Source organism: Dermacentor variabilis, chromosome 10 (genome assembly GCF_050947875.1).
Source record: "Dermacentor variabilis isolate Ectoservices chromosome 10, ASM5094787v1, whole genome shotgun sequence".
Classification (NCBI taxonomy): Eukaryota; Metazoa; Arthropoda; class Arachnida; order Ixodida; family Ixodidae; genus Dermacentor; species Dermacentor variabilis.
This window is the reverse complement of record NC_134577.1, coordinates 33449004-33464458: the sequence shown is the minus strand read 5'-3', so window position 1 is coordinate 33464458 and position 15455 is coordinate 33449004. Positions and strand designations below refer to the sequence as shown.

Sequence of the window (15455 nt, the reverse complement as noted above, 5' to 3'; positions counted from 1 at the left end):
TTTTCAAAAATTTTTTCTTTCAATATTCACCGGCGATTACGATAGTCCCTAATGCGAAATTTGAGCCCAGCTGTGTGCGTTTTCATTTCGCGATATATTGGCTTTCGCGGACAGTCAGTCTGGTGCGTCACGCGGCAAACGGAGCGATTTGTGGAGCGACTGCCTCGCTGATCAGGAGATCGCGGGAGGCAGCGCGTGGGTGACGCGTGGGCACGATTCACAGCAGCAGCCGCCGCCGCGGACAGACTTCCGCTCATGCAGCGCTTTGTTTCCCTAAATGGTAACGTAGGCGTCATCGGCGGACAGACGACGCGCGCTACTTCGGCACCATCTCGTAGCCGTCGTGGCCGCAACGCTTTTCTTCGCGCGTTTTCGTCTCGCCCTCCTCCTCGGCTTTCCTCCTCGCGCTCTCATCGCTGTTGCCGTCTTTCATCCTTCAGCTGCGCTCCGCGTTCGCGCTTTCATCCTTCGGTGTGATCGTTCGCTCGGTCGCGTTTGGCGCCATTTTATGTAGGGAGCACAGGTCACCGTCAAGACGCCCTTTATGCAGCTCTTTGACTGTTTTTATGGCACGTGTGACTTGAAGCCGAACGGAAATTGAGCTTACTCGAAATGACCACAAACAAGTTTTCAAAAGTGGACTGAAAGTTTTAGAACGACACTCTTTGCTCTAGCCTCCGTATGCATCCGCCGAAGGCCAGGTACACTTAAAGCCCCTCCATACGCGTTTCCGCCGACCAGGTTAAGTACCGCCAACCTGCCCTCCTCCTCCACGCTCCTCTCTCACTCACCCCCTTAGCTTCCGGCGTCAAGCGGAACTTACGTAACTGCAGCTTCCTGTTCCGAGTGGAAGTGACACTTTGTTTTTTAGCGTTGTTTACTTTGGCGCCGCTGGAGAGGCTTTAATTGCACGAGCTGTGGTTGAAACTGAATGCGATTCCATCCAAGAACCACCGCCTACTGTAACCAGCGATCTCCTCGTGTTCGCTGCTTCGCGTCAACCTGCGACGGGTTGTGGCACGAGCGACAACGTACAGTGGAATGTAGTGCCTGGGCGCTTGGAGACCACTGCCGTTTTTCGTGCATTTGGACAACAGCGACTGCGAACTACTACTTCAGCGGAATACAACAGCTTGTCCCCTTTGCATTTTTCTTATGGTGACTGCCAAAGCTCTGCTAAACACGCGTGGGCGTCTCACCATCGTCTAACAGCAGTCAAAGCGGAGATTCCCGCAGCGCAACTCCAGGAAGCGGAAACGCCGGAACCGGATATTTTTAAACCGGAAATGCCGGAACCGGAAATACCGGAACCGGATTTGGTGCGAGGGCAAAAGGCGGCGCACAACAAAGGTTGTCGCTACTTAAGAAAGCGGCGGTGGCGCGTAGATGCAGGGGCTTTAGGTACACTGGCCGGCTAACATCCGTATCATGGCGCTTGGATAGGAATGCGTGGGCCGTTCCCGTGTATAGTGAAATGCCGGGCCCGCCGGCGGCGGAGGTGAAGCAAACTTGAAGCACTCTGCCAACTTCCAAAAATAAGTTTAAAATCATGGGGGATCCACGTCGAAGCATACAAATTTGGCGTTGTAAGAGAAACATTATGCAGGGTTCTTTATTTTTTTCTAGCTGCACCAATTTTTTAAGAATTTTCTGTGGCATATATTACAATTCTAATCCGTTATGTAAATTACGGTATCAGGCGGCCATTAGTTCTACAAGAAATAAAAAATATCAAATAAATAATTAGCCTAATTAAGGTCATGAACTTTTCAATTATTAATATTACGGCCGCTATTTCAATCTACAAGTTATCGCTGGTAATTCGCAAGGCGTGTTCACTTGGAAACAATTCCCAGGGCTGTTCCAGTATCGAGATATTCTTTTTCAACGTGTCCGACGATATGCGTTGGTGTTCCAGCTACTTTTGTGCTTCATTGACTGAAACAGCGATTTCTTTAAAAAAGAAGAGTAACTGGAACGGCAATACATTTCGTCAGACACTTTGAAAATTCATATCTCGAAACTGGCGCAGTCCTGAGAATTATTTCCAAGTGAACATGCGTTGCGAACGCGCCGGCGATAACTGGTATATTGAAATAGCGGCCGCAGTATTAACAATTAAAATTTTCGTTACCGTGATTAGGCGAGTTATTTATTTAAGTATTTTTTTTATTTCTCGTATAACTAATGGGCGCCTGATAGCGTAATTTAGATCACGTACTAGAATTTCGGTATCTGCCACAGGCCCGAATTCCACACACCACAACACTGCACTCATGCAAAGATCGTGGCGGCTGGCTTGACACGTGTGGAGCGCTTCTTTTCTTACGTAACATAATTGTTGTTCGGATTTCCATGACGCTGGTAGGGAGAGAAATGACGCCGACACAGATTATGTTTAGCGCTTCCCTGCTATTGTGCTCTGCTATTGCCTCAGTTTCCGTCGAAATTGGGAACCGAGCGGAGACCGCGTAATATCCTTTTTTTTTTTTTCGCGTAGGCGAATCGCCGCATACAAAGGACAATCTAATGCCGACTCGAACGGAAAAACGTCATCGCGAGGCCGGATACCAGAGAAAAATAACCTTGTTTTGCTAAACGTGACGTCCTAGCGAAATTTAATGTCAAAGCCTCTTCGCTTCTGACAAAAACGAAACGTATGAAGATTCACCTGTTCCTCGTAGTTCGGTAGCGCGATGTGCGCGTACAATTAAACGTTGCCCCGCCGAGTATTGCGTAATATCGGTTGCATTCGGCGTTATTTTATTTAGACGCCGTGGGAAGCTGGGTGTCTAATATATTCGGCGAAAAAAGCTGTGTAGCCAAGATATTGCGTTATGCGCCATCTGGGGTTTCGATTTCGCAACGTTCCGAAATCTCTGGCCTAGTGCTTTTTGCACAAGTCGCCCTTGACCTTAACGAACGTCGACTTCGATTACACGCGAAGCGACAAATATAGCGCGGCACGTTGTTTGACTAGGACAAGATTTAAAAAAAAAATAAATGCTTTGCCTACGTAGAGCGTTTCATTTCCATATTCGAAGCGCCTATACTTGAAAACTAATCGGCGTTTCATAAGCGTTTGTAGTTAAGAGCAAGCCTTATATCTGGTACTTTGACGAGAAATGCAGAAGAAAAAAAATCCCAACCGGCTCCAGAGGGCCTTGTCGCGAAGCTTTTCAAACGGTTACGCTGGTGCACTCCAGTCTCGTCTCTTGGTGGCAGTTTTTTTCCCCCTTAAATTGAAACAACGACTACAAGACAGCAACGCCATCCTCATTCTGCAAACACAGCTCAAATCAAGGCATTGCGTCTATACTTCGCGCTTCATCACGATGAAGATAGACATATTCTCCCAACCTCGCCATATTGTTTAGATTTCGCCTTCTGTTTTAGAGATTTGGAACTGTTACTTGTCGGGAAGTACTCAGCGGACAACTTTCTGTGACAATGGAGGGAAAACCATGGAGGCAAATCGCGCGCGAACACGAGCACCGCTGAAGATAGTTCCACATTCTTGTTCGCGTTTTTCGACGCTCACTAAGAGAAAGCATAAACGTCGGATTTACAACAGCCGAAAGACAACATATATCACTCATCGCCTTCGCGAACATGCGAATCTGTCGCTCGCGGAAGCTACAGTGATTCAATATATGTGCCAATAAAATTCTGCAGAAAGCATCGGCGATCATTGTCAATGTAAACGAAATCACGCACGCACGCACGCACGCACGCACGCACGCACGCACGCACGCACGCACGCACGAACGAACGAACGAACGAACGAACGAACGAACGAACGAACGAAAAGCGAGAATCTTGCTTGCCGAGTCGGAGCCCGGACCACCGACCAACCACGAAAACTTCCGAAAGAGCTAAAGAAAGCTATTCGCTTTAAAACTAGACGCGCTGTCACGCACTGCCGAACTACTTGGCGCACTAATGCACGTTCAGATGCGTCGATGGCACAGAAAACCACGAGAGCCCTATTGCAGTAACCCAAGTATACAGGTCTAGCGGACCGTTTGTAGACTCGGTGCCAACCTCAATATGTGCGCGAAACTGTGTCTACATGTCTATACCCTTTCCTCCAGTTCAGACTGGCAAACCAGACATGCGTCTTCTTAACCTCCGTGCCTTCCCTCCATCTCTCTCTCTCTCTCTCTCTCTCTCTCTCTCTCTCTCTCTCTCTCTCTCTCTCTCTCCATATATATATATATATATATATATATATATATATATATATATATATATATATATATATATATATATATATATCACCCACTATCTTGTTCTTCTCTCGCGTAGATTTCCTTTCCTTACTACCGGAAGTTGCTCGAGCATGAAGTAGGGTCACAGTTCAGGAAAAGCATAGCTGGAATAGGACAACTCGGCAACAGAAGGTCTTCGTTTCTTTTCGTTACAACCGTGTGAAGCCTAGAGACAGTGAAGGCAGGGAAAGCATAGGAGGACAACGACTGTGAAAGGTTAATAAAAATGAAGAACACCCGCGGGAAATAGAAATGGCAGTAGATGAAAAGACACCTTGCGGCAGATCGGAGCCGAGTCCGCGCTTTCCGCATTACGCTTGCAGCGCTAATCACCAAATGAGGCCGCACTAAAGAGACAGAAATAATGAAAATAGTCACATAATGCATTCATTCAAAACCATATATTTGCCAATTTCAAGGTAAGAGGTCGATTATCAGGTGAGCTAGCGAAGGTCAAGGTTTGACTTGTTTACAATTTCGCTCCGAAATCCCAGCGCCCGCACGTCAGGGCGACGTCACGGATTTCGAAGCTTTTCTTTTTTCTTTTTGCGTATGTGAGCCATCGTCAACCAGTAAACGTTCTTGAAACTTGCGAAGTTCACTATCTGGCTGCTGTAGAACATAATTCAATTCATCTTTACCAATAAAAATTAAACTAGGTCCTAGCACATGCCGTTGAAATCTATGACGTCAGCACAAGCCGGTGCGGGACCTTTCAAGGGGGCATCACTACCGGTGTTTTGTTTTTTCGCCTCCTCTGGTTTACAAAGCCCTCTCTCCACGCTAAAAGTGGCTTGGTATTGTAGAAGGGTAATTTACTAACTGTATGCAGAGGTGCTGACTGTGGCTAGGGTAGCATACAATTTTTCGTGGTCCGCGCACAGTAACTATCATCATCACTTGCTCATACCCCCGTAAGCACTTACACACCCGCAAGCTAGCAAAAAATGCAATGACCCATAGCCACGTAAGGCACAGGCTAGAAGCACTCAGCAATGTGAAGCGAACAGTGCTTACATTCTTTCTAATCACGCATACAACATACAGAATAGCATGTCTAAAATTGTCGTCATCAATGGTTCATACCCCCGTAAGCAATGTATCATACTCGCGTACGCCATAACTCATGCAGCCCCCCCCCCCCCCCCCCTTAAGCAAGCAAAAAATGCAGTGGCTCATAGCCTCGTAAGGCAGAGGCTAGAATGATTCATCAATGTGAAGCGAACAGTGCTTACATTCTTTCTAATCACGCATACAACATACAGAATAGCATGTCTAAAACTGTCGTCATCAATGGTTCATACCCACGCAAGCAATGTCTCATACCCCCGCAAACGATAGCTCCATACACCCCCGTAAGCAAGCAAAAAAAAATGCAGTGACTCATAGCCCCGTAAGATTCCTGGCTACTCACTTTGCGTGGGTTAGTTACGATGACACTAACCCTGTGGTCGCTGTCGGTGATATCAATGTGGATATCTCGGGACCGAAAAGGGAGTGCTTTACGCGTTTCGTGTGGCAGACATGTCGCTTGCGATGCCACACCGATCCGGCGCAACCGGCCACCCAGCTGCGTACGTGCATCGATTTGACATTATCAAAGAATGTGTCTGCAGCTGCGAGTATGCCGGTCAGTGTATGTCGACTATATCGACTACAAAGCCATTGTGACCTTGGTTACTAAGCGACAATGAGTGATGCCAATAAAGTCTTTACCACAACTTTTCTCACCACGATGTTTACAGCTCCGCCAGTCATTTACCTTCGCAGGGTGGAAATGCCTTGATTTTTTTGCTTTAGTGTCTCTAAGTTTCCGCGGCGAATGTTCTCCAGGCTACCTTCTTGGATGTTTGTGTACGTGTGCTACACACATATAGGGTGTCCCAGCTAACGTTGGCCAAGCGGTTCAAAGAAGAAATAAATGATCTAAAAAACATGGTGCAAGATACGATATTAAAATACACGGTGCTCGGTCGTCCAACCTCCAAAAACCGTGCACTGTAGGACTTATGATCGTATCTGTCACCGTGTTTATTTATTCTTTTTTTTCGTTGAACTGCTTGGCCAACGCTTTCTTGGACACTTGGTAGACCTAGTGGAAGTGGCGGAGAAAAGAACGTTGGCTGCATTGACGATTAGTTGCATTTCGGAGAACACGAAAATCTATGGGTGGAACAGTCATACGGCCATCAAACATACAGTGTCTTATCGACACCACGTCGGTTATTTCAGTGTTGCGCGGCCAGTAAGCGGACGTTCCACTAATACAAAAGCCGACCATCCTTCCCTTGTGGCATACGTTCAGGACACTACGCGTGCTATCATATCTTTGCTCCTAACGATATCGCGATATTCGATATCGCGATATCGACACAGCGTGTGTCGAGTTTCAGTGGAAACTGGTCTCTTCCATTATATTTAATTTTAAGGGCTAATTGGTACTCCTGCTCCAGGTAACTAAAAAAAGGACCGGATAAGGCAATCTTCTTTTTTCTTTTTCTTGATTTTCCAACCTCCATCATTGACTGGCAGGACTTCACGCTACCGGACGTGATGGCGTTGGTGGCTTTCGCGGCTTTGGCGGTGCTGTGATAAGTCCGGGGACGCAGGACCGAATCCATGCCGCGGAGGCCGCATTTCCATCGGGGTGAAACGCGAAAACGCCCGTGTACCGTTCAGTGGTTTCACGGTAAAGAACCCGAGGTGGTCAAGCTTAATCCGCAGTTCCCCACTCCAACGTGCCTCATAATCAGTTTTGACACGTAAAACCCCAGGATTTGGTTTAGTTCTTGGGATCTTGTGCCTGAGTTATCATCTTCTGTATCGGCCTCTCTTTGTGATTGGTGAGAAGGAAACAACAAAATCGGGGGAAAACAATCCTTACGTGACAGAGGTTCTGTTTGACCTAATCCTACGTATGACTTTCCATATATCAGCTGGACGTCACAGACTACTTCACATTCCTTTATGACGCCGCGCTGTCATAATTGCGTATCTGCGGATGCAATGGCACATAGAGCATCAAAGGCGTCCAGTAACCCCCATATGCTGCAGTTTTGTAAACCATATATTCTAATTAATTATTGCAAGTCAATGTTTGAGATTGAGCACATATATTTGCTATATGGGTATGGGCACGGTCGATAACGACATGAGCTTGAAAGAGAAGAAGTAGCACAGAAAAAAAAGACGGCTTGCGAACTAAATGATTTCCAGCTGTCCTAGCTTTACTCTTTGTCGGCCGAACACGGGCCAGCTTTTACCTAGGGAAATGATGAAACAGTGTGTGCTCTTTTTTCTTACTTATTAACTGCCAAACATGGGATGTTAAGCCACTGAAAGGGCGGGCTGTCTTAATATTCTAGCCATCGAAAACAAGAAGAGAAACAATTAAATAAGTAGCAAAGTACTACCGAAACAAATCTGCAGATCATGGGATTCTTATTTGCATGGCCCCGTCACGATGAATCGCATTTGCAAATCAAAGAGCCCGCCCTCGACCCGAGCTGCGCTGCTGCTGGCGTAAGCACTCGCTGCATTCTAGGAGCAGACGACAGAATATAAGCTGCTGCGCCTAGATTGCCCGCTTGTCTGTCGATGGAGCTAGCAAAATGACATGGCTGCTCGCCGAGAGGACCTTGGAAAAAATGGCGGGACGAGAGACATGAATACGGTTGTTACGGTAAAGAAGTCGCGTCACTACCCGAACAGGCTGCGATATATGCATTTCTCCTTTTGTTTCTCTGCAAATATAAAAGGCCGATATCGTTCGTCTGCAAAGGCTCTCAAGTGCCTACCTGCCTTTTGCTTATTTTCCGTGTGCAGCATCTGGGATAGGTCTACATCACTTTAATGTGTCGTCTGCTCCGTGTGTACTCTTTATTTTCGTCTGCTGAATGTTTAGCTTTCGTCAATTGCACCGTTCGTAGCTCCCAATCTTCTTAATCTATAGTATGTTCCGAAACACATACGAAGAACTACGGAATTAACTGCGCTTGTTTGCAAGCCGGTCGCCGCTTTATGTAATACCGTCTTCCATATTGTTGTCCTATTGTCGTGCGTTGTTGACATCTTTCACTCGGAGGCGTGTTCTTCGCCATGGTTTCTCATTAGGCTAAACTGCAATTGACGCAGTGAAAACTGTCACATAAGTGGCCATTCTTCAGGTGCGCCTTCTTTGCTGTGTGTGTGTGTGTGTGTGTGTGTGTGTGTGTGTGTGTGTGTGTGTGTGTGTGTGTGTGTGTGTGTGTGTGTGTGTGTGTGTGTGTGTGTGTGTGTGTGTGCGTGTGTGTAAGACATTGAATACTGCACCGACGACATTCTTACCCTATAGAGTCGTATTTTAACATTTATTGCTGCCACAAGTCGGAACACGGCCGCCATGAACGAACTGCGTGAACACTGTTTACATTAGGCATTAAGTAGAAACCTCGCTGAATTTATTCACGATCTTTAGGCGACACGGGCGTGGACTCACGCTTGTAATAACATTTATGCAATGTGTCGTTCGCCTCGTTCCTCCTATCATCATCCCCCATTGTGACCCTTTTTCTTCCCCTCTTCCCCTTCCCTTACGTAGAGTAGCAGGCCAGATGCTCCATTTTCCGGCCGACGTCTCTATGTTTCCCAATCATTAAACTTCTTCTTCTTCCTTTCTATAACCACCGCATCATCAATCCGTATGGAAATATCTGCAGTCGCAAATACTCGGAGCTGCTTTATCGAATGTAAACTGGTCAGTGAATCTTCTAAACGCGTTGCAAGACCAAGACATTTTTTTGTTGGAAACCATTGAGGTGTTTTAATAAGCGTCAACTATTTTTCTTTCACAGCTGATATTGCAAACATTGTTGATTACTTGCGGTGCAGTAAGTGCTTGTTGCGACATGCTGTGTGCTTACTTAGAATATTTTTAAGAGTGTGTGAGCGCTGCCTGAATTTTATTTAAATTTTCTTTTTTATTGTTTGTTTAAGGCGGCTCGACTAAATACTTTTCGACTAAGCCAGAAATGAGTAGCTGGCATCGCGCATGGTGACAAACTCTTCCACACACGCACAAATAATGAAGTAACGTATGCATACTTTATCGAGTAAATGTTTAGCTAGAGTTCATTCAACTTTCACTCATATATTGCTGCATTAACGTTGAGAAAAGCGGGTGATCATTGCCCTGTTCAGCCGTAATATCCAGCGATATTTGTCTTATCGAATGGGTTGATAATGATGGTGAGCATTATTACTAAGTTAGACTTGTGAGACTCTGCACTATTGTCACGTGGTAGTGACGGTAAAGGAAGCAGCAAGAGTGAATGGCGAAACTAGGGTTTTATTGGGCGAACCTGTGCCCTCAAAGACTCGCTACACTCAAAGAACGGCGACAGCGGCGGACACAGTCAGCGATCGTCAAAAATCTGATCAACGGGTCAAGTTCGTGGGCTTTCATGCATGAGCCATCGAACATTCCAGTGTAATCGCTGGTGCCCGCGTGTCTTCCAGAAAGTTCTACACCATTCGCGTCGCGCATACGTGCAATCAGATTACACAAGGTTGGGTGACGACAGACAGCGCATAGAACCATCGATAACATTCCAGAAGCTTCCAACACAGGGTTGCGCGCCTGCGCTGAGCGACAACCTTTGTTAGACGACGAAACGCGGTCACTCGATAAACAAGTTCACATGTCACTAACTTAGCATTCTTCGCAATGCTCACGACACTGGCTGACGTCGTGCTGCGAGCGACATTGTTTCTCCGCGTTGCCTGTAACATATACCTGACTAGTTCAGTGAATCGTATTGACTGGCGAGCAATGCCGTTGTTGCATAACGCGCAACGACCATGCCGATGAAGCTGCCAGATTTGCTCATTAGGAGGGCTTGCAGATACTTGCCCGGCTGTTCGCAGATGCAGCAGCGAAACTTCGCGCGCTTGCGAATGATGCCGCACTGTCCTTGTGGAACGCACAAAGTTTCTAGCATACACGTACAGATCGCCTTGACTTCTCTCTTCGACTTAGCCTGCCACCACCCCCCATCCACCCCGTCTGAAGTATCCCTAACCGAGACAACAGCACGTTTTCGAATGTGGCTTGGCTTATCTTTCACGAAGCCCTTCGCTTTCCTCGTAGGAATGGATGACGGTGCTCCTTGTGACGGCTATAGCTGAGAGTACATTATCAAACAAGTAGTTTCCCGTTGTCTTCGCAAAAGGGAATACAGGTGGTCGCTCGCGACCGCGTAAACGCCGGTCATTTGCGGAGGCGCAAATAATCCTGGAGTGGTGGTCTATTACGTCGTAACGCTAGAAGTCGCGTCTCGGCGCTATTAAAAAAAAAATGGCGGCTGAACCCATCTTGCGGTGACTCACGACGGTAATGCGTGAGCGTTGAATCAGTATAGCGACACATCGTATTGTCGCCGTCGAAGCGAGTCATGTGTGAGGCTTTTATTGCAGCGGGACTCCCTTTTTCGCGATTCCCTACACGAACACTCGGCGCCACCTAGGGTGGGCTCCGAAATCCACGGCGCGCCGGTGCGTGGCGATCGTGGGCTGAGAAACGCGTCGCGCGGCAAACCGGGCTTCTCTCTCGCGCTTCTCTCTGGGGATGTTGCGCCATCTGGTGCCACGGCCGGGAAGTCCGCGTTGTGGTCCCCGAGACGACGGGGCGCTTGGCGCACCGGTGCCTTTGAACGCTGAGAGTTGTGCGCTCGCTTGCCGCCGCACACTCAGTGGCACATGCTCGGTAACACAAGTTGGCGATAGGTTTCTCGAATAGTGGTACACGCCTGCCGCATTCGTGGCGCAGCTCGCTAAAGTGTTCGCGTGGGAGGCGTCCGTTGAAAAGCGGCAAATATAACCCCCAGTGCATTTGTGGCGCAGCCTGCTAATGCGTCAGGTTACTGTCTTTGCGGAACCGTTGTGACGTGGGCTCGATTCCGTTCAGCATCGGATGCATTTAAGGGATCTCTTTTTTTTTTTTTCTGTCATTGTAGAGCGGGACATTCTCAGAGGCACGTTCCCCTAGTGACCCAAGTTGATTTCAAAGGCAGTCATTCAAGGGCGACACACACCTATACTGGCACGTGCCCAGTACTCCAAGTCGGCGTCATAGTTTCTTCGGACAGCGAAATCTACCCAGTCTTTCGTGTACAGTCAGCGACGTCGGCGTATTAGTGGTTAGTCGAAGAGTGGTACGTATGTACACGTTGCTCCAAGCGTCGGCTTCAAGCCCTCTTACCTCAGTACAGCAGGCCCATGCGCCACCCATTCGACTACTGGTTTCGCAGTGACCCTTGGTAGGCGGGAAAACACTTCGATACAAACTTAGACACAAACGTAGATAGATAGATTGATAGATAGATAGCCCAGGAAAACTGCGTGAACTTCCCTAAGTATTAGAGAGACTCATTATTCCGGACGTTCCCTTTGCCTTCGTTCCGCACTTTTTTTTTTCGCGACTTTCCTTTCTTTCTTCGCTATTTTTTCTTCCTCACCCTTACCCCTCTGCCGATGTAGGGTAGCAAAGAACAAACATCTCTTCCTGTTATTCGCCCTGTCTTTCTCGTGTAATTTATATATATATATATATATATATATATATATATATATATATATATATATATATATATATATATATATATATATATATCTCTCTCTCTCTCTCTCTTTCGGCGATCGTATGCTTTACCTCTCTTATTTCGGTGAAGAAAGCTTTAAACGTTACGACCTTTAGGAGCACAGCATTCCTCTTTCGTTTTCAACCGACTGACGAGAGTGCACACGTCTTCCTGAATCTATACTTTCGAAATCCGCGACTTTCGACGCAGTCCGGCCGAGCCGTGGTCCGACTACCCACGATTGCTTATCGTTTATTCTATCACTCTTGCTTCTCCCGGCCGTCTTCCTTGAATGTTAACGCGGTTGACGGTGACTCGCGATTTGCTGCCCTAATTGACGACTCTCGCGAGCCGCTGCTTCCGTATTCTAACCGTATTCTCTTCGGAGATAGCCGCGGCTAACGCTTTCTTCAATATTCCGTGTCTCTACGTCATCGTTCTTTGTTCTTTCTCCTACTTTCGAGCACTGTCTTTTGCCTTTTCTCATTACACTTAACGCGCGGAGTCTATTCCCCCTTTCTTTTTTTCACTCACGGCAGCACTCAAATTACTTTCGCACCGCCCTATCCCCCCTCCTTCCTCCTTTACCCCTCCTTTCCACTTGTTTCTCCACTGATCCGAGAAGTTCCTCTATCCTTGTTCGCGTAGCCGTCGTTGCTTATTCACAAAGGCGAAGGGCTTTAGACTTCATCTTGTAGTACAGCGCGGGAAAAAAAGATAAAATCAGGTAGAAAAGGAGGAACTGCCTGATAAACAGCGTAGGGCGGCCCAGATGTCCATAAAACTGCGCAGTAACGCAACAAAAACTAGAAAGAACGTCAGAAAGAAGTTAGGAGGGAAATAAACAAAAATGAAGAAGATAATCAAGTTGGAGAAATAATGAAGCGAGGATAGTGTGGCGGGAAATAATTAAAGAGGAATTGAAGAAAGAGCGAACGAAGAAAAGGAACTAAAGGAAGTGAAAGAGAGAAAGAAGGGGGGCGGGAACAGATGAGTAGGGAAATGAGTGAAAGTAGTAGAAGTAAAAGACGAAGAATTGAGCACAAAAAAGAAAAGAAAGGCTGTCAGAAGGAAGGCAGCAATAGAATGAAGCGAGGAATAGCATAAAGGCGTGAGCGCAACTGGCTAAATCCCGCGGAACTTGATGCAACCCCTGGAGCCACATTGTAATCCGCGGCGAGCGAAGCTCGCTGAGAGGGAGAGGCAATATAGATTGGAGGAAACGAGCTTCCACCGAGGTAGAACGACCCTGAAGAGAGCAAAGAAGGAAAGAAAGAAAAGAAAGGAAGAAAGAAAGAAAGAAGCAAGGAATCGAAACGCGCCGACGGGCCCGAATGGGCGCGTCAGAGGCGCGGCAGCGGCGAAGTATGTGAAAGATTCAAAGGACGTTCACAGAAAAGAGGGCAAGAAGGAGCGGGAGGCTATGCGGGGAAGCTGGCTAGCCGGCGAGCGAAGCGAGGCGTAACTAAGCGTGCGGTGGGGCTTCGGCGCGCGTATTCCGGGCCATGCGGGCGAAGCACCGGCAGGGCTTTTCTCGTGGTGGTTTTCCCGGTAGTACGGGGGATTGAATTATTACGCCGGGCACTGTGGCGAAGCGCGGCGCCGAGGATGGAAACGGGGGGAGAGGGCGAGGGTGCCCAAAGAGAGGCCTTTCAGCGGCTTTTGGCCGGACCAGATAAGTGAGTTTAGAAAATGCGCAGTCCTTCATTTTCCTATATTTTCTTTTTTTTTCCCTCGCGTGCAGCCTCGTATAACTGAGTATCTGCGCATTACCCTAGTTCAGTGGTTCTGTGGGCGCTATGACTTGCCTGTCACGTGTGTCTTCCTGCGCGCGCGCGCGCGCGCGCGCGCGCGCGTGTGTGTGTGTGTGTTTTCTTCTCGTCATTTTATCTTGTTGTGACAGAGAGCCTTCCGCACTGTTTTCTCGTCTAGGTGAGCGAGAACCTCTGCTCGGCCACCTGATGAACAAGTGATGACTTGTCGACCTTGTTATAATCGTTATCTTGTTCCCCTCTGCTCTGTCATGTGGTTGGCGAGGCTCACTGGAAACTCGCAACCTCGTGCTCCCCCTTGAGAGCACGAGTTCGAGGGTGAGAAACCCGCGCGAACACTGCGATGAGGGCGGAACGAAAAAAAAAATACGCCAGTGCACTCAGATTTCTGTAATCCTAGACGGTCAAGCTTCGACTGAAGTCCCGTGCCATGGTGTCTCTGACAACCCAGCTGCGCCTTAGGGCGGTTGAAAAGTTCCGCTAGACAAAAACACCGAATCTAGTCAAACAGGACTGAAGTCCGAAGCTGCAGTCCAACGAAGTTTTGTTGGCAACGCTATGTGTCATTGAAGGACAAATTTGAGGCCGAAGTTCACATTAGGTATCGCGCCGAAAAAACTGTTACGATTGCGTCGGTCTGACGTCACCAATCCCAAGTTTGTGCCCTGTTTTACGTCTATTTCGTACGAGAAACAACGCACACCGGAACTTTCCGGCGTTGTGCTTAACTTGCATTAGAATGCAATACAATCATTGTCTGCTGACAAACTGTCACCAGCGCCGAATAAACGCCAAAATGTGGGACGCCAAATATAGGTGGTTCGGGAGCCTCAAGGTGGCATTGAAACCTTTTATACGAGAACATTTTTTGTTTTTTGTCGGTTTATAACGCTTTCTTTATTTTTTTTTTGGGGGGGGGGGATCACGATACCGCTTTTCATAGAAAGGTTAGCCTACGTAGCATTCCCAAATTGTAATAGACCAACTAACTTACCTTTTCTCTATAGCATCGCTTAAAAACTCGGATCCCCCAACACATTTCCACGTCAAGGAACATTCGAACAATTTGTTTGTTCATATTTCTGCCATAAAGAGCGCACATTTAACCTAATTAGCGCTGAAATTGATTGTCTATTAATTGATTTGCTCAACTGTCTGGAATTGGAAACGTTCCAGCGTATCAAAAACGATACTGTAGGCTATGCGTTAAGCTTCCCTTGCTCAAATCTAATTTTTGAGCTAGAAAACAAAGAAAAAGCATCACAGATGATATCAAACGAGAAAAACAAAGTAAACGACTGTTGTATTTCTACTTTCCCTCTGTTTGTGCTCTTTCGCCTGAACTTCTACGCTCTTCTTTTGCCGCAGCTGGACACTCCTGCTAAGTGCGTCATCGTTCCCCTCATCGAGGCAACTGGAACACCGCGGCTACAGAGAGCGAACGGTCGTGCCCGACACCTATAGTTGTCGCGGATGTTGACACTATACGCGTCTGTTTGTGCTCGTGTTCGCGATGTGCGTTTTCTTCGGTGCGTACGCCTTCGTCGCGGCGACCTCAGCGAGAACCCACGTCTCCTGTCAGCCGAGTCACAAGGAAGGCAAGTCTGTCGATTTTGAAGCAGGGTTTGGTAGCGGGCTAGTTGGTATTCCATTGCAAACATCACTTACAAAGCGCGTGCATAGACGGAGGGACGGAAAGAACGATGAAGGCAAGCGCTGTCCATATTCGTGGACGTAGCCTTAAATTGAACGTCAAAATGTAGAGAAAAGTTGTTTATAATGTCCGACGATCCTTT

General features: G+C 47.4%; 1 long non-coding RNA gene across 1 annotated transcript in view; it reads left to right on the top strand.

The window, feature by feature from the left end:
- LOC142559477 (uncharacterized) overlaps positions 1-15251 on the top strand; it is a 287689-nt gene extending 272438 nt beyond the window's left edge. The window contains exon 5 of the long non-coding RNA XR_012823125.1: positions 15028-15251. This is a non-coding gene — a long non-coding RNA (uncharacterized LOC142559477). The remainder of the gene's footprint in view (positions 1-15027) is intronic.
- The last annotated feature ends 204 nt before the right edge of the window (positions 15252-15455 follow it).